Raw genomic sequence first — 25,013 nt, 5'->3', positions numbered from 1 at the left:
GGTAGTGAGAAAAATCACAGCTATTAGAAAATAAGAGTTACAGATATATTCAGGATTCAAAACAGAAAAATGTCATCATCAAACCACCGGGATTTTTTAATATTTCCCTATAATTGTAGGAATAGTTGCTTGATCCTGTGTACTATGTGTTAGTCTTGCTTATTCTAATCACGTGTCTGGAAACCTCCACTGAATGAAATGCAAGGTATGGATCCTGCATTCTTTGGAGAACTCGTGTTCCAGGGCTAGAATCTGTTTTAAAAAGAGCCTTAAACATGGGAGGAAAGAGGAAAGCAAAGCCACTGATCGAAGCAGCAGCAGGACAGAAATTGACTTATTGAAGGCAGCTGTGCCACACTGAATAAACATGGAAGCCTTTTCTGATTTTTTTATCACCACAGCAAGCCATAAGGGAATGAATGTGCCACTGTGATAAATTAAGTGAACTCAGAGAGTTTACATTGGTCTTGGGTAGAAAACCTGTTCATGGTAGCAGGTTCCAAAAGTCCTCTAAAAAAGTACTAAAAATAGAAAGGTGATATGCCATCCTACAAGATGACTCTGTGTAATGTGTAACCATGTACGGGGAAGGAGACTGTACTGTGTGTAGGTCACTTTGTTGGGTAAGCTTTATCACTAAGACTGAGGAAGCAATGCTCTGTGGTGAGTTAGTCTGTGAGGTGGATAGAATATGTTGTGTTTAAGCATGCTTTTTATATCTTCATAAGTGGTGTGTAACTCACTCTTTGTGGCAATGAGGATTTTATGACTCTGTGGTAATTTGTATGATATGTACCTTTATATCCTGGTAAGAATTTCAAAATTATGTCTGCTGTAAACCTTAGTGTTATATATATACATGTGTAGTGTGTAACACTAGTGTGATGGTTCTGAAGCCTTTGTTTAAAGAATTGCAGGAAAGTGGCCCTGTTTGATATGGTCACCCCCACGTTTTGCTTGGTATTTGATGCAAATTTGACTGAAGTGCACTAAGTTCCACCTAACCATGTCCACAGTGCCAGTGCTCTTTCCCAAAAACAAGATAACTGTGCAATTGCTCCACAATTGGCCAGACCTTTCGCACCTTTGTAAGTCCCTAGTAAATGGTACCACTGGTACCTAAGACATGGGTAGTAAAGATGGTCCCAAAGGGCTGAAGCATGTATTGTGCCACCTTAGGGTCCAGCACCAAACTCATGCAGACTGCCATTGCAGGCTGCGTGAAATGATGCAGGCAAATATGAAAACACAACATGACACACATGCCATGACCATAGACACTGCATGGAATATATGTAAGTCACCCCTACAGCAGGCTCTACAGCCCTAAGGCAGGGTGAATTATATTACATGAGAGGACATATCGGCATGAGCAGATATGCCCCTGTGCTGTCTAGTTCGATTACTAGGTAGTTCTAGTGAACATGAACTAGCCATTTATGTACTGTCATTATGAATTCCCCAGCTACATGATGGGCTTCACTGAAACCTATGGTGTTTGGTATAAAACACTTTATCTTAAGAAATTCCTACTAATGCCAATAGCAGATTGTTAGAACTGGGGGTCTCTAGTTGGCAGAGGTATCCACCTTTGTCCAAATAGAGACCCTTGCTTCTAGTCAGGGTAAGGGGGATACACACTTTAGATAACCCCTGCTCACCCCCTTGGCAGCTTGGCACGAGCAGGCAGGCTTATCCCAAAGGCAATGTGTAAAGTATTTGTACTCACAACCCACAGTAATACACCGATAACATCACAAATGGATACTAAACCAGTTTAGAAAAATAAAGTATCTTTATCTAAACTCAACAAGACCAAAACGATAAAAACCCAATGTACCTGCAGTAAAATAGCACTTAAAACAGTTATTTCCAAAACAGAACTAGTGGAAAGCAAACAGCACCACCTGTGACGTTGTGATAGCAATAATTCTTAAGTACGGCGCTGACCACAAGATGTGCGGCGTCGGACATGGAGTCACACGGACCCCCAAACAAACAGTACCTTTGAAAGACTAAGTCTATGATGATGCACGGCATCGTGGCGGTGAGGCGTCAGTGCTGAGGTTGAGGCCGGCTCCCTGGCTGCGACGAGGAAGGCATGTATGAGGAGGCAACGTGTCAAATCTAGGACAGGGGAAATCGATTGCGCCGGCGGTGAGGCGTCAGTTCTGGTGACGATGCAAACTCTGAGTTCGTTGAGTCACCCCTGGTGGTTATCAGTGCTGTGATAACAGGATGCAGGCGCTGGCGGTAATGGAGTTGGTTCGAGAGCTGGTGTCGGGAATACCGATAACTGCAGCATCGGCAGGCTTCGAAAGGCGTCAGTGCTGCGGTACAGGCTGGGCGGTGCGAAGTGCACTCAATGAGTGGTGCCCCTGGCCTTGGTGCAGGTCGCGGTGTCATTGCTGATGGTGTCAGAGATTGCTTTTCTTGCTTTTTTAGGTTTCGCCTGGCGTCCGCTGCGCAGCAGCGTTCGCGCAGGCGAAATCTGTTGATCTACACTATGTGGCTATGTCCCGTCTTTGTCTACCATTGGCTAGCTCCATAAATGGAGGCTAGCCATTGGAAGACATTGTTGTCCGTCACTCTTTCCCCCTCAGGACGCGAATCGGAGGCGTTCCCGTGCCTTTTTTTAAGTCCCGCCCCCTTTTTTCATCACCCGCCCCTTTTTTCATCACGGCATTTGGTTTTGGTGTTCATTACGCGTCTTAGAGGTAAGCCGTGTTTATTATTTATTTTTAGCAACTTTTTTTTTTTAGAGTTAAGCTATTTTGACTCTGCTTTTAATGTTTTTAAGGCTTTCTGTGTCCCGTCGTGCCTGGCTGTCATCTCCGTTTCCCGTCGTGCATGTATTCCTTTGCCCGGTATCATTACGCGTCTTAGAGGTAAGCCATGTTTATTCCGTCGTGCCTGGCTGTTGTGTACATATTAGTTTAGTGTTTATTACATTGAATACTTGCTTTTTTCATCGAAACTGCTGTTCGTTTACTTTTGCGGGAATGTACCGCATTTTAGAACCTCAGTGTGGGACACGTTTTTAAATTAATTACAGGCAACCGCCATCTTTATCACAGTTCGGAGCTTTGAATTGTGTTAGACGATCTTGAAACGTGTTCTTTCGCAGATGGCTGAGCGGTTCTACCCGCGGTCTCCTGGGCCGCCGGCCGGCCGATGAAGGCTGGTGGCTGGTGTAGGCTGAGGCAGGCCACAGCAGACCGATGCGGGCAGACAGACTGTGACCGGATGGCCGTCACGAAAAAGCACGAACAGGTCAGCTCCCCAAGTTTTTTAGGCTTGCTTGCTCAACCGTTGTCCGGGCATGTCTTTTTCTTGTGTGTGCGGGGGGTGGCGCCGATCAGCAACTTTTTCCCGTGTTGACAAGTTCGTTTTCTCCTCTTCTCCGATTTCATCATGTTGCACAGGTATGTAAAATACCGTGTTTCCTAGAGCATATAAGCACCTCCGCTGGTCAAATATCGGCATCGGCATCTCAGCTTCACCTCTCATCTCATCTAATCTCCGAGCAGCATCTCTGTACATCTCTGTACAACATCCGTCTGTTGTTTATACGGCTGCACGGCAGTGCGGCTGTACGGCTGTAACTCGAGCGTCTACTTAAACTTTCATAATATCTCACAAAGCTCGTCTTTTAAGTTCATTAAGCTCTTTTCGATGCCTCCATGCCTCCATGCCTCCAAGCCGCATAGCAACAAGTGTAGAGTCGAACACCGGCAGGCAGAGCAGCAGAGGTCGGGACCAGCAAAGTGCCACCTCAAGCCCCAATCACACTGATGCCATCTTGCCTCCGGTAAGATCTGGGTGCATTTCAATGAAGCCCTCCACAGCAGTGCAGTTATAAAATGAAGCGCAGCGATGCCAGGAAACCAGCTTCAATGCGCCAAGCGATAAGGAACAATAACACGGAAAACAGTGAAGAAACATAAAAAGATAAAACTTTACAACAAATGCCAGAGCACATATTTTGCATACAAAGCAGATATTGGGTCCACAGATGTGTATTTGAAGAGAACTCGTAAACAGGGGCCGTCGTGTGAGGGAACTTCAAAAGTACTCACACCGGCTTCGATCACCCCTAGTGCTGTAAGATTAAAGCAAAACTCACCTTCTTTCAAGTCAGTGGAATGCAGGACTGTATTACATATTTATTTATTTGTATACAGAACCATCACCAGTGGGTGATCATGTTATGCATATTTTGTGTAATGCGGTCTCAACTAGTAATACATTATTACGTCTGCTTGGTGTGAAAAATGATGAATACGATGTTGTTATTAGTTTTGTTAAATGAATTTTACGAGCTGCATTTAGGTTCCCAGTGGTAGTGCCAATAGCTCTAACTTTTCCAAAGGCGAAACCATTGCATTGTAAATGCTTGTTTAAGTTGTTTCCACCTCCCAACAGCAGGAACAACGTCCAGAGGTCCAAAACTGGAATAGGCACCTTCTGGCAGGTCAGAACTCTCGCAATAGTGTTCAGGGGAGCTGGGGGGGTGAAGTCTTTGTGTTCCTGAGCCTTCAGAACAGAAGGCCAGCACACACAGGCCCTTGGAGATCCTTCTTCAAGTAGATTCATAGCAAAGTTGCAGCCTTTGCCCTTTCCTTGGCAGAAGGAGCAACTGCAGGCCAACAGCACACAGCAAAAGAGGTAATACTCCTCCTCACAGCTTTACATCTTTTCTCCTTGGCAAAGTTTCCTCTTGAGTTCAGAAATGATATAAAGTTCTGGGGTTTAAGGTCCACTACTTATACCCCATTTTATCTTTGTTCTTCTTTGTGCAAGGGTCTCTGAGCCCAGTCCAAACCAGTTCTGCCCTCACTGGTGCAGTATGAGAACGGGGGTTGGAGACAGAATTGTGCAAGGGAGACAGGCCCTATTCAGGTGCAAGTAAAACTCCTCCCACTACTCTAAATACAGCCAAGGTCTATTCAGCTCAGCTCCAAAAAATCCGAAAGGGTCAGGCACACCTCAAACCCCCAAGTGGCTGTCTACAGTGAATGCACATCCCAGCCGCTGTCACTCCAAAACTAGTCAATTCACATACAGGTAGAGGCACACAGAATGGTTAAAAAAGAAAATGCCTACTTTCTAAAAGTAGAGAGCCTAAACTTTATTCCTCTAATTTGTCCCAATGGGAAGCTATACTTGTAAGATGTTACAAAGTATCTCCATTGTTATCATATGGGGCAGACAGCCTTTTAATAGTGAAAAAACTAAATACACTGTATTTCACTATCAGGACATGTGACACACACACCAGTACATGTCCTGCCGTTCACATACATTGCACCCTGCCCATTAGAGTACCTGAGGGGTGTTTTGCATGTAAGAAAAGGGAAGGCTAGGGCCTGGCAAGTGGGTGCACTGGTCAGGTCGACATGGCAGCTGAAAACTGTGCACAGACACTGCAGTGGTAGGTGATGGAGCAGGGGTTCGCAAAAAGAAACCTGCTCAAAATAATACCCCAATAATACGTACTAACAGTAAATAGTAATAGAAAACTAAGGTGCACCTTACACAAACACGAGGGACATAGCTTTGTGCATGCATGATCTAATACGAAATATTATATGAAAAAGTTAAAAGTGTAATAATATTGCGGATTGAAAGAAAATAGAAATATTGCATGACTAGGCCGCATGTGCATTTCGTAAATTGCATGTTGCATCTTGCTTAGAGTTAATAATTAATGCCGCTATTTGCTTACGGCTCATGCTAGGTAACTCTAATGAGGAACAGTGCAAGGGAGGGGGGTACGCAGTGAAAACTACATTATCATATAAATAAGAATTGTCTGTTTACATTTGCCAGAGTGTGCTGGATGAAGAGCCATTTATCTTAAGTTGTCCGAAAAAAGGAGGGGTCAGAAAGACGAGTGAAATGTCATGACAGCACAGTCAGAACTGCTGAGTGCTGCAAAGAACCGAGCACAAGTTGAAGGCCGATGTGATGTTTGTCTGCCAAGAGACGTGCTTGACCGTGGGAAAAGAATAACTCTTCTGTGACCACTGTTAAAAGTCATGAGTATTTGAAACATGTAATAAAATGTGTGAAAGGAACTATTTTAATTCGTGGGAACGGTGGAGAACAATGAATGTGCCTAAAAGTCAAACTAAGTCACTGTGGTGTGACAATACCACCTCCCAAAACCACCAATCCCCTGTCAAGTTATGAGAAATGTTGCAAGAAATGTGGGTTGGACATGTAAGTTTAGGGTATAATTGGGGTGCCTTTAGGGGTGTGGTTTACGCTTAGGCTGGCAGAAGAGAGAGAGAGGGGAGATGCATCGCTGTCCGGCGGTTTGCAGAGAGGCCTAGCTGTTCCTGACCTTTCCTGTTCCTGTCCTTTAATCTTTGTTCCCTGATTCTTTCTCGGGGAAACCCCACCATCACCTAGGCTGAAGGGGTGGTTTTCTACAGACCATTGGGTTTGTATTAGTCTGACTTGTTCTTGAACATTTTACTTGTAAATGTATTTTGACTCTGAAACTTTTGTCTACTTAACCACTCCGTCATAGGTATATTGATACGTATTATTTTATATGAAACTATTGTCTCTTCATCCATCCCCTCTGTTAGGTGTATCTTCTTTCACATTTGAATTTTGCTGAAACTTTTGTCTCTTAATCTATCCACTCCTTCAGGCATAATATCATTGACTATATGATGAGTTTGTATTCATTTGAATTACTGATGTTTCTCTCCCTTTGTGAATTCATTATTTGCATTTTGTGACAGTATCCATTGAGCATTTTCAAAATATTAGTATTAAGCTTTTATTAATTTTACCGAGAGTCTGTGATTATTTAGCTGACTGAATAGTTATATAGTATTATCATTACCATCAACTATTCAACTAATTGATCCAGCGACCAAATGGTTAGATATATGTCAAAGATGTCACGTATGAACCTATGAACCTATGAAAGAAAAGGAATTGAACGTACATATAAAATGACCCAAGCGCATCAGGTATTCTGTGTTAATGAGTATTTGCCATTGTATTAACCCCTTCCATGCTCATGACGAGCTCAGCTCGTCATGCAGTACAGTGCTCCTGTGCTCATGACGAGCTGAGCTCGTCATGACCACAACCGTTTTTATTGCTTTCCAGCACAGCAGGGGAATCTCTCTAGCAGCGATGAGGTTAAGATGTTATTGAGTATTGATCCCTGATCAATTATTGGTGTCGCACTGGATCAGTTTCTTGGTAGAAGAGGACGGTTTAATTATTGATTAGTTTGGTAATGAATATTGATTATATGTTCTTAACATTAAAAGTTAGTGTCCTCTTCTATGTTGTCAAGAAGTACAGTTACGGAGATACCTGCGGAATCCCGGGAATGGAATTTAGCATGAAATAGGCAGAAGAAGAGTGTGGTAAAGAAAGCTTGTTTCCTTTCCAGTAAAAGAATTGGCTTGGTAGTTTGGTCTGCCCTGTTCCCATGATGCACTGGGCCAGGGACAGACTAATTTGCATGTAGCCAGGTTCTGAGCTGGGATGGTGCAGTGAGCTAAAAAACGGTGATGGATCAAGCCCTGATCTGTTGACTGGGTAGGAGTGTTCTGCTTAATTCAGATACTCTGTACATCACCAACCCCTTTTCTGAATCGTTTTGACCACCATAAGCGTGGAAGGGTATGCTCAGATGTGAGTCCCTTGCTCACTGCACCATCAGGATTCAAGCAAGCCGGGCCGAAGACGGCTGTAATGCCAGAAACCGGTCCCCGGAAGCTTGTTTCCTTTCCAGTAAAAGAATTGGCTTGGTAGTTTGGTCTGCCCTGTTCCCATGATGCACTGGGCCAGGGACAGACTAATTTGCATGTAGCCAGGTTCTGAGCTGGGATGGTGCAGTGAGCTAAAAAACGGTGATGGATCAAGCCCTGATCTGTTGACTGGGTAGGAGTGTTCTGCTTAATTCAGATACTCTGTCCATCACCAACCCCTTTTCTGAATCGTTTTGTCCACCATAAGCGTGGAAGGGTATGCTCAGATGTGAGTCCCTTGCTCACTGCACCATCAGGATTCAAGCAAGCCGGGCCGAAGACGGCTGTAATGCCAGAAACCAGTCCCCGGAAGCTTGTTTCCTTTCCAGTAAAATAATTGGCTTGGTAGTTTGGTCTGCCCTGTTCCCATGATGCACTGGGCCAGGGACAGACTAATTTGCATGTAGCCAGGTTCTGAGCTGGGATGGTGCAGTGAGCTAAAAAACGGTGATGGATCAAGCCCTGATCTGTTGACTGGGTAGGAGTGTTCTGCTTAATTCAGATACTCTGTCCATCACCAACCACTTTTCTGAATCGTTTTGTCCACCATAAGCGTGGAAGGGTATGCTCAGATGTGAGTCCCTTGCTCATTGCACCATCAGGATTCAAGCAAGCCGGGCCGAAGACGGCTGTAATGCCAGAAACCGGTCCCCGGAAGCTTGTTTCCTTTCCAGTAAAAGAATTGGCTTGGTAGTTTGGTCTGCCCTGTTCCCATGATGCACTGGGCCAGGGACAGACTAATTTGCATGTAGCCAGGTTCTGAGCTGGGATGGTGCAGTGAGCTAAAAAACGGTGATGGATCAAGCCCTGATCTGTTGACTGGGTAGGAGTGTTCTGCTTAATTCAGATACTCTGTCCATCACCAACCCCTTTTCTGGAAAGAAATCACACTGCAGAAGGACTTTGTCTGTTGTAATGATACCTAAAAGCTAAGGAGGGCTGTAGGTGTTATAGTAGGGAATTTTCATATGTAAGTAGAGTGTTTGAAATAGGCATGGGTCCACTTCCAAAAATCTAGCCTTATCACCAGGAGAGTAACAAGACCTCTTTTCACACCAGAAAGTCCTCTTGTGAAATGTTGCCCTTATCTCTAGAGGAGTAGTATGTCCTCCCGGAGCTTGTTAGAGAAGTGAGATAACGCTGGTCATTATTATTACTTGCTGTGTCAGGAAAATGTCTTTGAAAAAGTGAAAACTATCTCTTTATTTAGTGGAACAGACAAGGTAGCATTGTTTTGTGTTTTTATTAACACAATTTTATTAAGGAAAACACTGAAAAAATATTGCTGTAATATTTTGTGAAGGGAGGGTCAGTAGAAGGAGTAATACTGACGTCAGAAAAGGTCGCGCTGGCATTGGTCAGACCGCGGGCGTGTACTGAACTCTGATTGGTTGGTTAGTGTGATCCGCGCTAGCATTGGTCGAGATAGCAAATACGTAGAGAGCTGTGTTTGGACGGTTGGTGTGAGTTGCGCTGGTATAGGACAAGAGTTGACCAATAGAATAAGTAGAATTATGGAGAAGTTGTTTTGTTTTGTTTGCTGCAGTATAATAGCATAAGGAATCAAATGAAGTTGCTCAAGAAAAGAAAGAATTTCTTTAACAAAGATAAACCGATTGTGACTAGAGAGAGGGAATTCCGATTCAACCTCCAAAAACGCCTGCTTCCTATTCTGTGTTGCAGAGAGGTTATCAGACGTGTATGTAGTTAGAGAATTGGATGGAATAAACAAATGATGATGGTGTTAAAGCTTTCCCACAGCATGGTACATTCAAAGTAAGAACATTGCAGAATTTGAGAAATTGAATGAATTCATTAGAACCGAATCCTAGATTGACACAATATGAAGCATTGGAAGAATGGGAAGTTGAGGCGTTTGAGAAAGAAAGATACAGAAGTGGCAATAGAGGTTATAGGAGCATGATGTTTAGATATCCTTTTGAGAGTAGGGAAGAAAAGCTGAAAAGATGGAGAAAAACTGTGGTAACTAAAGGGTTGTACACAGTTTTAACCGTTGATGAACAGACTGGAGGCAAATGTAAGGAGAAAAAGAAAATTATAGAAACTCCAAGTGTAAAGAACGATTCTGAGGATGATTAATTGTTAGAGGACATTATGAACAAAAGACCTCCGCCTTATGAAGAAAATTTAGGGGCTGTGGGAACCCCATTAACTCCACAAGTTTCGGATAGAGCGAAAGTAGTGCGAGAAAACGAAATTAATCTATTGAATAAGGCAAAGTTGGAACAGGTTCAGAAATTGAATCAGTTGAGTTTGAATGCAGAAGCATTGACGGTACCGGTAACAATTGGTCCTGTAGTTCCATTGTATGGAGAAAGACAGAATTTATACAAAGTACATGCATTGGCTGTTCCAGGAAGTAGTATCAGGAGTGGAGTGAATGAGGATGGAAAGGCAAATGCAAATAATACTTTGTTAGATCTTGTGAGTTGATAACTGAGACCCCTAGAAGAAGCAGACAAATAGATCCAAGAAAGATAGGGCCAAATGTCACTGCAGTAGCTGGGAGTTCAGCAGGTCCTTCACCCGAAGAATTAAATAATTGGATAAAAGAAATACAAAGCCGAAACCTTAACCACAGAGTATAAATGTGAGTCAGTTGAAAATGGATTTGGAAGAAATGATTATTGGTACAATAAGTCCAGACAGATTAGGGACTTACCAGGATAAAGAGCTATTGTTTTTGTATAAAAGTATCACTTGGAGAGCAAAGAATCTTCATGAAAAGATATCCGAAGCTGCTAGTGAGTATGGAGTAGACATAGAGAAGTCGAAAGTGTTGCAAAAATGATACAGATTGTCTTTTACCGACAAGGACCTAGAGAATTTGAATACGTCTGGAAAAAGATTGCAAATAAAACAATTGATGAATATTTTGAAGAAATTGGGAGATGTAGATCGATGGAGAAACAGATGGACAAGAAAGAAGGAAGAAGCAGCTGATAAAGGAGTGTCTATGTTTCTGTTAAAAGAGACAGAGCAAATAGAAAGGGCGTGTCCGATGAGAGAAGTCCCAGGTGGTGGATATGTTCACGTACCTTGGACTAGACAGGATATCTTGTCTTTTACGAATCATTTTCATAGACTAAGAGAAAAAACAGTTGAGTGGTACAAACAAGTAGAGAGGTTTGTGAAGGTTTCAAAGGTGTTGCTAAAGGATCTAGATGGGTTGTTTGAAATTGTTGTTCCAGCTGATTTGTGCACAGAGTGTAAGATCACTGTAGATTGGCCAAAAGGTGAGTATCCTAGGGACCCTAAAACTGGTGCACTATCAGATGAAGTAATGAAAAAGTATAATCAGGTAATCACTTATTTGAAAGGAAAAATGTCTCCAAAACAAACAGATTGGGTTAAAATTGTCAGGACGACCCAAGAGCCAAAAGAATCAGTACATGCCTATTACAAAAGGTTGTTGCAGGTTTTTAAGCAGTACAGTGGGTTTGAGAATATTGGAGACAAAGATATGGGACATTTTGTTTACCGTTTTGTGTTTGGATTGAGACCAGAGATTAGCAATGTGATACAGCAGCATTATATTTGTTGGTAGAGCAAAACAGTGGATGACATACTAAGGTATGCCAAGTACTGTAGTGACGAAATTGATACAAAACATAAAACTTGTAAGAGAAAATGATATGGGCGCAGGTGAAAGTAGCAGAGCAGCAAGAAAATAATACTCAGACAAATTACCAGATGAATGGACAGAATCAGAGTGGCCAGGTATCCAGTGAAGGTCGAGGTAGAGGTAAAATGAGTAGAGAAGAAGCCATGAAGAAGTTTCCTTGTCATGTGTGCGGAAAGTATGGACATTGGAAGAACGAGTGTAGATCTGCTAAAAAGAATAACAGGGTAAATCAAAATTTAATTCCACAGATGCAGAATAAGGTGGGTGTAAATCAACAGCAGCAGATAGTTACTACACAGTTACAGGTGCCACAAGTTCCCATGCCAAATAATGTGAATACTCAAGTGTAGAGTTACGGTGCAAATACTGGATATCACGGAGGTGACCAGGAATGGTAGGAATAAAAGTGTACAAATGGTTCCGCAATATTGGGTGTAATGCAATGGGAATGATTCTGACTCATCTCAATGACGGTGCCTGAGGGGGGAGGAAGAGTGCCTACTTAGCGTATCTTTGGCGGTAGATCAGTCAAGTCCATACATACCAGCAAACAAACTGATGAGTATACATTGCAGAAGATTGGCTGATCTGGTGCGTTCTGTGCCTTACCAGGTTGGAGAAGATGCCACTACAACACAGCAAAATCAAGCTCATGTTCTGAGTCCTGGAGAATCGCTTCTGGTCAAGAAGCATTAAGAAAATCGTGTTGAGAACCCAGATGAAACAAACCTTATCAAATCATACTGGTGATAACAATGGCAGTGAAGTGTGATAGATTGGCAAATGGGATTGACGCGAGCCGTACCAGACGAGTCCTAGATCCACTTGAAAGACCAAAAGAGCAGCAACTGGTAAAGCAAAATCATAGACCAGTGGGTGAAGGTGTGAAGCTGAAGAATCTAGAGTGACAGATTCTGAAGAACAACCGGATGATGAACAGCTGAGCACAAGTCAAGTAGAGTGGTCACCAGATTCTGGGACACGAAAGACTGCTGTTGATGGGTCAGTTGAAGGCGTTGTCTTCTCAGACACCCTCTCTGCCCAACAGTAAACTGACTGCAGAAAAGTTCTGAGGCAGTATGCTGGGTTCTTTTCTCTAGACCCTGGTCAGACATCCTGGTGAACCCATGGTGTGGACACAGAAGACAGACAAACTGTCAAAAATAAAAAATGCAAACAGTCTAACCAAGTTAAGGAAAGCAGCAGGGCTGAAGTCAGCAAGTTGCTGGAGTTAGGGGTGATTGAGCCGTCTGAAAGTCCCTGGGCTAGCCCAGAGGTCTTAGTCCCCAAACCACATTCCAAGAGTTGTAAACCAGAGCAGAGGTTTTGTGTGGACGATAGAGGTCTCAATGTTGTCAAGACAGAGGCACACCCTATCCCAAGAGCTGATGAATTAATTGAGAGGTTGGGCAGCTACATTTCTCAGTACTTTTGATTTGAGATCAGGGTGCTGGCAGATGGGTTTGATGACAGGAACATAGGAGAAATCAGCATTCTTGACTCCAGATGGACATTTGGATTAAAGAATGCCCCTGCTACCTTCCAAAGGTTGATGAACAAACTCCTTGCTGGGTTGGAGTCTTTTAGCGAAGCCTATCTTGATGATATTGCTGTCTATAGCTTAACTTGGCAGGATCACCTCATCCACCATGGTAAGGTTCTTGAGGCTCTGCATCTGCAGAGTGCAAATCTCACTATAAAGGAAAGATAGGGCAGGGATTTGTTGTGTACTTGGGCCACTTGGTAAGTGGAGGCTAAGTTCAACCCTTACAGACCAAAATCCAAACAACTGTGAACTGGGTGGCTCCAACAACCCAGCCTCAAGTCAGGGTATTCCTTGGGAATTTTGTGAAGGGGCTTGGTACCATTGCGGCACCCCTCACAGAGTTGACCTCCAAGAAGCAACCAAAGAAGGTAAACTGGACAGTAAGCTATCAAAAGGCTACATTTTTCTACGCAGTTCATAGTGCAGACTGATGCCTCTGAACATGGGATCGTAGCGGTCTAGACCAACGATGATGACCATGACCAGCCTGTTGATTTCATTGGCAGGAAGGTGCTCCACAGAGAACAGTGTTGGAGTGCCATTAAGAGGGCGACAGCATTTGCTGTGGTTTGGTCCCTAAAAAAGCTGACACCATACCTGTTTCCTTGTCCAAACTGACTACAGGCCTCTCAGATGGCTGATGCAAATGAAAGGTGACCAGCCCAAACTGTTGAGGTGGTGCATCTCCCTACAGGGAATGGAGTTTACAGTGGAGCACAGAGCTGAGACTGATCATGTTAATGCTGATGGCTTTTGAAAGTTTTTCCACTAAGAAGATGAATACTCTCTTGGGAAAGGTTAGTCGCATTATCTTTCGCTTGGGGAATGGGGGTTTATGCAGGAAAGTGCCCCTTTTAACATGGTCACCCCCATTTTTTACCTGGTATTTCATGCAATTTTAACTGAAGTACACTAGGTTCTGGCTAACCAGATCACCAGTGCGCTTTCCCAAAAACAAGGTAACAGTACAATTGTTCCCAACTGGCCAAAACCTTAGCACCTCTGTAAGTCCCTAGTACATGGTACCCCTAAAACCTAGGGCATGGGTAATAAAGAGGGACCCTAAGAGCTGCAGCATGTATTGTGAACCATAAGGGACCCACCACCAAACTCATGCAGACTTTCATTGCAGGCTGCGTTAAAGGGTGCAGACAAATGCCAAAACAAGACAAGGCACACACCCTGTGTGCCATGGCCACGGACACTGCATGGAATTTATGTAAGTCATCCCTACAGCAGGCCTTGCAGCCCTACGGCAAGTTGCATTATATTACATGTGTGGACATATCTGCATGAACAGATATGCCCCTGTGCTCTCTAGTTCGAATACTAGATAGTGCAAGTTAACAGGGAAGCCATTTTAAGTGTATGTACTGGGCACTGGTCATTACAATTTCCCCAGCTACACGATGGCTTCACTGAAACCTATGATGTTTGGTATCAAATACCTTGCCTTAATAAATCCCTACTGATGCCAGTAGTGGATTTATGAAGACATGCATCCACAGGACAACTTACAGGTGCAACCTCAAAACCTTCCAGCCTCTCAGTCTGCTTTCTAACTGGTATCGTCCAGCCTGCTACCACAGACATGTTTCTGACCCCCTGCAGGTGAGAGCCAGGAACAATGCCTGCTCCAGAGGTAGTTGTTCACACCTCCTCCAGCAGGATTGCTGGTGAATCTGCATACCTAGGCCAGGGACTTCAATCTACCTAGCCACCTTTAATATGCAAGCCCGGCTTCCCCCAGACCTGACATATGCCACCTCCTGTCGGGAGGCCCATTTTCACCAGGACAGGTGGGAAATTAGCTATGGTAGGAGTCGTGGTGCATTACCAGGCGAGTCCCATCTCTAAGGTGAGATGCTTGATGTGCCCCATGAAAGAAGGGTTCCACCATTTTGATTTTGGCGGAAATAGGAATTCCGGGACAGGGTTATGACCATTCACCACGGAAAGTGGTCATATAGGTGGTGTAATGACCCCAAGTGGAAGTAGCACATTGGCTACTATCCTTCACTCACCTTGATGCCCCTAAATTGAGTATTTAGTTGGCCCCCCAACACCAGGAACTCAGATTTGTCTGACTGAAGAAAGAAGAGGACAAAGAAAAGACGAAGATGCGAGAACTGCGGACTAGTGGTGGGCTTTGTGACAACCTGACTCATCCGGCATATGAGTATCCTCTAAAAGGCTGGGAGGGCCTCCAGCACTTCGCCAAGCAGTCAGCATCTGCCTTCAAGTGGCAGAACCACTTGTCTGCAGCCTGCAGGCACTAACCACAACACCCGGCTCATTGTGTGCTGTTCACTGGGCTCACCAATGCAGCAACCACCCAGGTAGAGTTCACCATGCTCCAGGAGGCCAGATGCTTACCCCCACCAAGTTAGATGAGGCACAGAACAACCGGAGCCGGCCTGCCCCTTTACCAGGGGTACCGGACCCCTTGAGCAACCAAAGCTTGTTTGAGTCGTATCCAGACTCCAACACCACAAAAACCAAGCAGCCAATGAGTGAGGCCAGCACAGAGAGTGGCCCAGCTGTTCTGTTTTGTCCCGCTTTGCAGGTGTGAGACCGATGGGTTCGTTTGACGCATAAGCACCAGTCGACCAAAACCCTCTGCACACAAGCTCTCCGGCTCGGGTCCATGACAACCAACGGTTCTCCACCTGCTCCCAGAACCCCTACGAACAAGGTTTCCCATTGGGAGCTCCCGGACTTGAGCCCAAGTACCCCTCTGCAGCCTGTTCTAGTTGGCTCCACTCTTTGCCTATTGTGTAGCACGCAAGGCTACCAACCCATCCAGCAGCTCTGCACCCGGTCAGTCCAGAGCAGGTAAACTTGACTGCTGGTGGTACTTTGAACCTTGGCCCCCTAACACCTCAAGTCCTTATGTATTATATGTGTTTTTCTCCATAGGAAAGCATTACAGCGAGAAGAGGCATTTCAGTGAACATTTTTTTATTTACCTGCAAAAAATGATAAACTGAAAAGTACTTACGCCATAAGGAAGTTCTTGGTGTTTAAAATAAATATAAAAATATTTTTTATTCTTCTTGATTGTGTGTCTCAGTCAGTCAGTCAATCAATATTACTTTATTCGGTTGAAGATAACAACCATAAAAGTGCATGTAAAAAAAGTTCCTCAAAGTACATAACAATCATAAAAATACATATAAAAGGGACAGATAACAAATGAATAAAATGACAGACACCTATTAATTTCTTATAACACGTTCTTGTGAACACTCCTTTATCACATAAACACATAAAAGGACCAAGTACAAATGAACAAATTAATAAACACCAATTGATTCCTCATAAAACATCCTCACATAAACTTATTTCACAGCTATTCGACAGAGTCAGCTCAATGTTTTCCTTAGGTTAATTGCATTCTTGAGTTATTTCACTACCATCCAAAACATATACATCAACGGCAAGGTCTATATTAAAACCAAACCTTCCTTAAATTGCATGAGTGAGTGTCTCATTTATTAACTCTGTGTGTGTTCAACAAATGCATTAACACTACCCTCTGATAAACCTAAACTGCTCACTTATACTACCACAAAAGAGAGAATTTGGGATTATTAATTTAAGCCCTGTAAATTAATAAGGGACATCTAGACTTTCTACATAGTATGCCTCTTTTTGGTATTATACATAATAAGCCAGTTAATGTATACAGTTATTGAGCCTGCATGGCATGTGAGCCTGGAAGGTATGTCACCATACCACATGTGTAAACCTCTGTGCTTTGTAAGTGTGTGTTTTATACCAGCTCTTGTGGCACATATACCTTCATGGAGTGTATTCCTGTATTGTGAGTAAGTGTCTGTTATTTGATTCGCTGGGTGGATAGAAAGCTACTAATAATTAGAAGTACTCCCTAAAAGGGTAAGCCAGACTAATGATTAAGTATGTTTCAAGTAAGGTGTGTAATTTTCTGAAGTGTATACTCTTAGTGTCCAATTATGCATTCCATATAAATCAGTATGTTTTCAGTACACGTTTTTTACATAAGTCGTATGCAAGCATGTGTGAAGTGGATGTCTGAGTGGTCCTCTAGGCTGCATAATGCCCAAATATGTTTGCTGTGTAAATTAACAGTCCTGAACAGGCCTTTTTTGTGAGTCAGAGTGAAGTGTGCCCTACTAGCCCCTTTCAGGTAAGATTTTGTCTTCAATATGGCACCCGGACTCTTGCTGTCATATTCTGCATGCATGTGAAGTGTGTTTGTATGTTCATTGTATGTGTGGCGCATACATGACAGGAAGAATCTGCGTGTAATGTATGTTTGACATTTTAAAAGGAACCACCTTCAACCAGGTCCTAGGACCTTAGACAGTGAATCCAAATCCCCTGTCTGGAAAGTGGGTCTCCAACCATCCCACTTTGCTCCAGTTCCAAGTTCTTCTTGACCAAGGTAAGGAGTGCTCTGCAGGGTACATGAAGTGCTGCTGTGTGCTTATGGCTGTTGTCTCCCTTATAGAAAGTCTCCTAGAGGGGATGGACATCACCTGAAGCCTGAGGATTTGATTAACAACCCTGTCTGCTTGCTCAGAAAGGGAGGGAGGAGAGATGTGTCCAGGAGGAGCAGCCTAGTGTGTTCCCAGCATGCAGAACACCTAGATTTTGTGTACCAGCAGAAGTAATTGGGCGAAGACCCGAGTTTTGAGGGATCTCTCATTGTGGGTTCAGTAGTAAACTGCGCAAATAAGCTACCAGCAAGAGGGCATTGTGCAGTCCAGCAACCCTACAGCAAAGCCTGAAGGCGTAGTGCTGTTGCATAAGATGGTGTACTTCTGTGTGTTGAGCCTTTGTCGCTATCAAAGTGGAACTCCAGTCAATGACCCAGATGCTGCGAATGTTGAAAATGAGTACCTGTCAGTCCCTACCCAGGAGACCGCAACTACCAAACATGAGCACGTGTCTGCACCTGGCGTGAAGGCTGCACCTGCTAGAGATGCGCACCCGCCAAGCAAGTCTGTCACACTGCTGAATCTGGGTTGGCAAGTGAAAAGCGAAATCGCCACAAGAGGTCTCACATCACCTGAGCAAACGCTAAAGGTGCAAAATTGCTAACTGCAAGATCCAGGTGAACATGTCATTAGAACACAAAACTTTGCCAGTGTAAATTCTTTTGGCTTAAGGAACTATTGAACTTACCTGTGAACTATCTTGTGACATAACCTCTAGTGATCTACATCTCTGACTAATCGATACCTTTGCCAGCACACTGGCCTAATATACCATAGACATGGGGTAATGTTCCAGAACAGGGAAAGGGCACCACAGGAGGCAACACGTGACTAGAACACGTAGGTGAGGTGACAACCCTGTAAATTGTAACCCAAATGAAGAATGTAGCACCTCGTTTTTTCTACAAGATTAAAGTATTTTCTTTTTAACTAAAGATAAGCACTGGTCTGGACAACACGTTTATATGTTTGTTAGTTGACTGTTGATTTAAGTTCTTGTACCTTACACTACCTCCTTGAGAAGCCTTGAAATACTCATCCGTGCTAACTACAGAGTCAAGTAAGGAAAGGGTGTACTTGGCCTAGTTTACATACCAATAGTAGGATGGACATCAGAGGCAAATGACCCGACACACTTATATAGCAAATATCCTTGTTTGCAAATTATCACACATTTAACGGAAAACTGCAAAACTTTCATGCTAAATAATACACGCACAAATAATGAAACACTTTTTAGAAGGTGGTCATGTCTAGATATTAAAAGCACATAAATAAAGTTACGATGTAATTACTTAAGTTAGCGTAACTACAGATGCAATGTTAAATGTCGACTTTACATGTTAGGGATAAGAGGCCTGTTTTTTGCAATAAACTGTTGTTGATGCACGAGATGTTTTTCTCTTTACACTGCAGAAGCTGCTAATTTCTAGAAGCCTTGAGAGGAAGTGGCAGAAAATTCAACTTGTGTGCAAAACTGTCTGAATAGCAAGATTTGATTAAAGTAATAAAGCATGAACATCATTGCATTGTTCATTGTGAAGGCGTGAGAAACTAGGGAGTTTACCTACTCCCGAAGTTAGCTGGAAACTGATTGGTTGGTAAGAACGGGGAATATAAGATTTGTTGCTATTGATGTTTGATAGAATTATAATAGCGTGTGTTTCTTAGATTAGCCTGAGCCCTTCAGATTCCATCAGAATCCTTCCCAGAGAGAGACCCTACTTTTCCAGAGCACTTTCACCAGAGTCCTGAGACTAGGTACGGGCAGCTTGCTGCAGAACTTAATAAGCAGACCTTCGAGATGCCTGCAGACTTTGTTCTGAGAATACGTCACAGCTTTTGCAAATTCCCATTGCTGAGTGTTATGGCTTCATGTCTATGCATTCTTATTCTCCCATAAGAGCCCATCATTTGGGTTTCTGAAAAAGACTCCTTACCTTGCCTCTTGAAGATAACTATCATTTAAACCCATTAATTGAGACTATGGATTTTCCTTTATTGAACACACTTGTTGAATTTATTCTTTGTTATTTGTAATGTAATTCTCACCAATGTGGTACTTTAGCTTTTTTTGAAATATGGACTATGGATTATTTGAATTTGTAACAATATGTCCAAAATTAATATTTACTAAATACATCATCTGATTTGAATTATTTTGATAATAAAATTCTTTAAACTAGCGCCATGTCTTTTTATCGATTCTTGTGAAGCCCAAATTGGACTTCACTCTTCATGATGTTTGATATAAAGGGTTGCTCCTGATCTTCTCTCCTTATCGGCTAACAAGAGTCCATAGATCAATGGCGGGGGCAATTTAATGATTATACTTGACAATTTGATATACAAGAATTCCCCCTTTAGCAATACCAGGGTTGTAGCCCTATAGCCAATGATAAAGCGGGAATCTAATTTTGTTGTGAGGTGCATTATAATCACATGTATAACGCATCCACATATAATCTTACAAATTATGTTAACAAAGTGTTAGAATTGTGGAACGTATTAACACAAATATGTGACTTTCTTTAAGCTATTGACAGGTAGCATGGAGAATTAGAATGAAAACTGAATGTAATTAGCAGAAACATTAACATGGAGAACGTGCGTTATGAAACTGACAAATACTCAAGTACTAAACGTGTTTATTAAATATGACATTTAATGCGTGGGTAGATGCATTACTTGAACTGCATTAATTGGTATGTGTATCGTAAAGCTTACATGGTGAATTCTAATGTTAGCTTAAGTTGCAGGCCTGAAATGCACGTCCCTGAAAACTCTTGTTTTAGAATTAATAGTTGCATTTCATGTCTGCTATGGAATCTGTTCTTTTCCACGTTTTTGTACTGCAAGTGAAGAAACGCTCTTTTAGGCAGAATAATGTCTTTGTTTTACTAGTTAGGCAAGGAGAGAAGAAGTTACAATCATGTAACTTGAGTAGATAAAGGAAGGCAGAGACGATTTACACAGGAGGTCTGGGAACCAAGGACAAACTGTTGTATGGAAGGTACGCGGCGACATCATGGAAAAATACATTCAGGACCTTACCCAGTGTGGATGGCGTGATTCATGATGCATCATGGGAGTACTACCTTTGGATAACTGTTTGTTGAAATTAGAGAAAGTGTCCACTTTTTCCTTTGCCTTCAGAGAGAGAGCATCTCCATCGAGCTCTCTGGTGGCTTTATGCTACTTGACTCATTGATGGTGGAGAAACTTCTTAGGGAAACTCCACACACTGACACCTTTTTATCCTTTCAATAGAAAATGCTCGATTAGGGATGTCACTTTAGCGTTAGAGTAGGGATAGAATTAATGATTTTTACTCATCAACCCTTGATGCAGGGAAATTTGGACTCATGCTTCCTGATTTTCTGTATTCTACTTGAATTTATTGTTTTGCTTATGCTGCACCATCTGAATTGGACGCGCTGATTTGGCTTTATGTTGATTCTGTTGTATTTCCATACTCCCGTGTTGAGGTGTCTTTATGTTCAGCTATTTTTGGCTAACCTTAAGCAGTAGTCCGCGAGTTATTACGTACCGAAGAAAGTTATTGGCTAATTGACTAAATTAGAACTACTTTGCTCCCCTTTACGCTTACATGTTGCGAAAAAGAACCATTGGAGTGTGCCTCTAGAACAGGTCTAGAAATATTGGGCCTAGCCCTTTCACCAATGTCTGTCCTGTGGCCTCCTAGAACTGGGAATGACACCTGTAAAGAAATTATAACGTTATGTGCAGGGTAACAGAATGTGTCCCATAAGGCTGAGTTATGTTTATCTATGTGTGGTTCGTAAACCCATACTTAGATTGCCCTGTATGTAGTAACAACTACATGGTTCATACAAGTGTTTAGCATGTAAGCATGTAAGATGTGCATGCTTTTGTACTGTGCAAGTCGTTCTTATGAAAAACCACTATGTGGTTTCCTAATCTGTTTGGAGGAAAAACATTTCAAGTATATATCTGCATGATTTGTAGGCCAGTACATTTTGGAAACCTCTGTTGTATGAAAGCCCGCAACATATCCAAGCCTGTATGGAATGGATTGTTAGCCTTCACATTTATATATTTTTATAGAACTAAATGCCACAGTGTTGTTATTACAGTGCATGAATGAAAGGTGGGTACGCTTGTATAGTACCTATATCAGACTGAACAACATGCCTGTGCTGTGGGTAAGACTGTGCAGTATGTACATTTTGTAGTAAAATTATTTATAAGCTGTATTTGCTAGGCACATATCACCTTCAGGGGTCTCATGACACTGTTAAAGATAAACAGATGCTTGTTGTCACCCTACTGTAGTAGGTAAACACATCATGTATATGCCTGTGTGGTTTTTAACCAGCATGATGTGTAAATGTTACAGTGCCCAAGCCTGTGCAGCATGCTACTCTGTATGGCATGTAAACAAGTGATGTGAGAGAACTGATTTTGGGATAATCACATGAATAAAGTGAAATCCACAAATATGAATCCTAATTTCATACAAGCGTGGAGGGGTGTGTAAAACTGTGGTTGTGTAATGTGTGGTTGGTAAGCCAATGACATTGGTAAGACTGACTTGCGTTTGTGTGTTTGAAATCCTATGTGGTGAAAAACAATCTTGTGGTGTGGCACTTAAACCTGTGATGTGTACTAAAGTGCATTGTAAGCCAATGTATTTGTTTAGCTTGTGAGTGAAATCCTTCACACTATAAAAGTCTGTATGCTGTGTTGGTGTGTGCGGTCAGCAAATCAATGCCATTTATAGATCACTGTGGTGCAAAGGCTTGTGTAGTGTATGTTGTATGTATACATGTGGTTTGTAGAACTATATGGTGCATAACCTACCATAGAGTAAAGCTTGTGTGGTGGGTAGCCTCATGATACATAGATATAGGTGCCATGTGAGCCTGCATGGTGTAAGAATTTAATCAGTATGGGTGATGTGTAAGGCTGTGTGGCATGCATAATACTCAAGCCCATGAGGTGTAATTCTGTGTGGTGCTTAAGCCTGTATGGGGTTTAAGACAGCACGTGTTCTGCATTGTAAACGCACAGCGTGTACAAGATAGAATGTATGTCAGTGTGGGTGCTGTTTAACTGGATGGTATTTAGGTCTGTTCAGTGTGTAAACTGTGTACTGACTAAATCTACGTAGTGAATCACTGTCTGTGAAAGCTTGTGTGTTGAATATTGTTATCCAGTTTGCAGACCCGTATATTATGTTAGATTGTGCGATGCATAAACTTGTGCTATGGATAAGCTTGTGTGGTGGGAAAGGATTTTCAGAAGGTAGACCTGCGATTCAGCGTGTCCGTTCAATGAACTCACCAACAGCTCCTTTAACGTGTTTATTTCACCCGTTACTTAATTCTGGTTGGACAGTATATTCACAAAATGGAAAGATGCGCCACATATTAACTTTGCCTATGAATGATTATCGAAATGGCCACACTTAGTTTGTGGGTGGAGACTCTTACAATTTTAACATTCAAAATTGACCCACAGACAATTTGTTGCACTTCTGTTTTGATCCCTTTATTATCCACCTGTGGGGCAAATGTTTACCTGTTCTGGGTGGCACCACCAGAGGTGCCTTGGGGTAAAGCCCGACAAGAGGATGACGGAGGGGGTCACAGACTGCCCTCCTGCACCTCCACTGCAAAGTATGAAAGACAGACAGTAGAAAGAAGCGCAGCAGAAAACAGAGAGCACGTGTATGCGGGGAACCTTAACCTTCATGTTCATTCCAAGACACATATTCCGGGTTTGAGGGTAGGCATGAACGCATTGATTACAGCTGGAATGGACAGGTTTGAATTTACTCAGACAGTGCTCAATTTGAGATGGTGGTTTCCGGTGTCGGCACCGGTACTTAAATGTCAACACCTCCAGTTATTTGTCTGCTACATGGTGGCGCGGTTGATCTAATTTAAATATGAACGCAATAACAGTTGTTTATTTATAACACATTAAATATTGACTAATACCTGCCACCCAAGCCATTCTTATATTATGGGGACCTGGAATAGTCTGAAGTCACACTTGCAGGAGTGTGATAGTCAGTAGTTGTTTTGGTACTCTCATTGGCATTGCTGGGAGGGGCAATGGGTTGTGCAGGCTACCGTTGCCTCCTGGGAAGAGCCCTGGCACTTATATTTTTACAAATTAACCACTGTAGACAGAGCTATCCAATTCATTACCTTTAGCACTGACAAAAACACTGCAGACCCCGTGGGTTCCATTCTGAACGCTTAATAGGATGAATCTGACACAGGCCCCAGCCATTGATGTGAAATTACTAGGACCTGGGCAGGACAGTGACTAGCGAGTGGCTGGCAATACAAATTCTTTCTGCCTCTGCCCTCTTTGATGACCTGCCTATACTGCTCCAGCCCGACAGTCCAGCCCTGTATCCTGTTTGGCAGTTCTGAAAATACACACGTTTTACTACTAAATGCCATTGTTCTATTTTGGTTAACCTCACTTCCTCCAAACAAAAATTTGTCATTCACATAAATGTCCGTTGAATACAATGGGTATCCAAGCATCAGCTTACCACTCCCTCTTATAATCACATGTACTACACTCACACATGGGCAAGTCCTGCGTTATATGCCCACGTGTCCTCGTACCACCATTAAATGCAAACTGGATGCACCGAATGGTCAGCAACCCAACTTTTCTCTTGCAGCACTAGACTTGTACATTTAATTCCTCCCATTATAAACTCAGGATTTGATGTACACTGCCTATTGTTTCAGATGCAATGCCACTCTTGGAATCTAGGGCCTTGGTGCTGCTGTATAAAAACACAACAACTAAATGCCTCTGTAAATCCTTTCTACCGTGGAAAAGGTTGGGAATTTGCTCCTGACAGTGACAGAAATTTATCAGTTTGAATAGTGGGGTGGGAATGGAACATCTTTCAAATTGGTGGGGCAGGAGAAAAATATTTTACATATGCAGGAGAAAAATTGAAAGTGCCTTTCCAAAGAAAACTCCTCTTAGTCAAATATTGAAAATATCAAAGATTATCTCGATAAGGAACAATTTAGAATTCTGACTGAAGAGATGATAAAAAGACATGTAACAAGTATACGACAGAAACGTTAAAAGAGCACAGGAGAATTCTAGGAGTGAAAAGGGAAAAAAAAATGAAATTGCTATCACGAGATTATCAAACAGACTGCCATATAGTAAATAAACTGAATTGATTGTGAAATCGGAAATGAGGTACTGGTATTTGGTACAACATGATGATAAGCTCCTGAACAGAGGTAAAGATAAATAGAAGGTTGTATAAAACTAATATTCCAGAGTTGGTAGTGGAAGCAGAAGGAAAAACTGAGTTTACAGCCAAAAGATTAAACAACTACTCAAATTGAAAGAAAAACTAATTGTGGATTTGTTGAGTGGACAAGGTGTTGAATTCAATTTATTTAATCAACTGTCTTTGCGGAAAGGTGTTTTTTGGGCCAAACCTCATGTCCACTTAGAACGTGCATAAAGTAAGTAAGTCTAGATAACAACTGGTGATATGTGATTTAAAT

The 25,013-nt window shown here is 42.5% G+C and overlaps 1 protein-coding gene across 1 annotated transcript in view; it reads right to left on the bottom strand.

Annotated features, from left to right (window-relative positions):
- The window catches only part of ATP10A (ATPase phospholipid transporting 10A (putative)), an 828,689-nt gene that overhangs the window by 45,457 nt on the left and 758,219 nt on the right, over positions 1-25,013 (bottom strand). The gene's annotated exons all lie outside the window — the stretch shown is intronic.

The sequence above is a fragment of the Lissotriton helveticus genome, chromosome 8 (genome assembly GCF_964261635.1).
Source record: "Lissotriton helveticus chromosome 8, aLisHel1.1, whole genome shotgun sequence".
Classification (NCBI taxonomy): Eukaryota; Metazoa; Chordata; class Amphibia; order Caudata; family Salamandridae; genus Lissotriton; species Lissotriton helveticus.
The sequence above is the reverse complement of the archived record's forward strand: the minus strand, read 5'-3'. Positions and strand labels throughout refer to the sequence as shown.